The sequence below is a fragment of the Glossina fuscipes genome, unplaced genomic scaffold (assembly GCF_014805625.2).
Source record: "Glossina fuscipes isolate IAEA_lab_2018 unplaced genomic scaffold, Yale_Gfus_2 296, whole genome shotgun sequence".
Taxonomy (NCBI): Eukaryota; Metazoa; Arthropoda; class Insecta; order Diptera; family Glossinidae; genus Glossina; species Glossina fuscipes.
Genome location: NW_023998639.1, coordinates 14,591 through 15,821, shown reverse-complemented (window position 1 = coordinate 15,821; position 1,231 = coordinate 14,591). Strand labels below are relative to the sequence as shown.

General features: G+C 34.2%; 1 long non-coding RNA gene across 1 annotated transcript; it reads right to left on the bottom strand.

Annotated features, from left to right (window-relative positions):
- Positions 1-476: 476 nt before the first annotated feature.
- On the bottom strand, positions 477-993 carry LOC119642939. Its single transcript, XR_005248171.1, has 3 exons — positions 913-993; positions 755-851; positions 477-690 (listed from the first exon to the last, which is right to left on the bottom strand). It is a non-coding gene; the product is annotated as an uncharacterized LOC119642939 (long non-coding RNA).
- Positions 994-1,231: the final 238 nt, after the last annotated feature.

Below are 1,231 nucleotides of genomic sequence, written 5' to 3'. Positions count from 1 at the left end.
GATATATAAAGTATTGCTGCAGACCGTCAAAATCCTAATTCATTATAAGCAGTTGTTTTTCTGCATGTGTTCGTTTTATGACTTTCTTTCAGATATTTGTTATGGTTATGTAAAATTTTGATTATTTACATACCAAGCTTAAAGCGCAAGAGCAAAATAATAACAACAACAATCTTGATTTTGAAAGATTAGCTGTCATTGTTGGTCTGAAACCACAATAATCATCGTTTGGCTGGTCACGAATGAATAAATGAATGATTATCCATAATTAAAAAGTCTAGTGTATTGCTGGGGTTTATCCTAAATGCGTTAATTAGAACAGTTTCCAAATTATTTCATTACCGACTGTTATGAGCAATTGTGCCCACGGCATCTTTGCTAATTGTTCAATATTTATGGAAAGTGTTTTTAATGGGTACTATGTGCGATTAATCTGTATTCAATTCAATTCAGCTATATTTTTTTCACTCTTATATAAATAATAATATCAGCAGACAATGTAGAGAGACAACCCCTACTACAGCTCTCAGATGGTGTTGGTCATATTAAATTTGAGGAATCAATCATGTCGTTCGCGGCTTCAAAGTCTTGTACAGAAAGGTGACGGACGAGCGGGAAAAGTTCAAGGCTGTCTTTGAAGTTCTATTTGCCGTGTTGGGGGTTTTCATCGCCTTTACCGTTTACTCTGTGCTATATAAATATGTTATATCTATTAAAATCTTGACTACTTTTTCGTTTCGCCATATTATAATACCTAAGGCGTGGAGCTTGGTTTAACGGAGTTACCAGTCGAGAAATTGAGTGGCAGCAATCTTGAAAGCAATTTCTATTTGGCCATAAGCGCCACGTTCCTGCAATTAATGCATTTAATTTTATTGACATTCAACTACCAAAATACACATTAGCACCTACTTCTCAAAAAGATACATCGTCGTGTGCGGTTAGTTCGTAAATGTCGAACGCTTATAAAAACTAACCATTTTAGGCATATTGATTGTTTTTCCTTTTTCTTATATATGCGCTTGCAAGTGTGCTTGTAACGAAGTGTGAGTGTAGTATCTCGCTTAGCTGTGTTAATACACTTCTACAGTGGTAGTCAAATTTGAAATTTCTGACTATTTTGCTATATATCTTAAGGTCGGTTTTACAGAGGTCTACAGTTACTTTTTTTTCATATGTTAGATTAGATTCCGTTCGATTCCAATGGAAAAAAGTTTTCCTTTTTTATTAA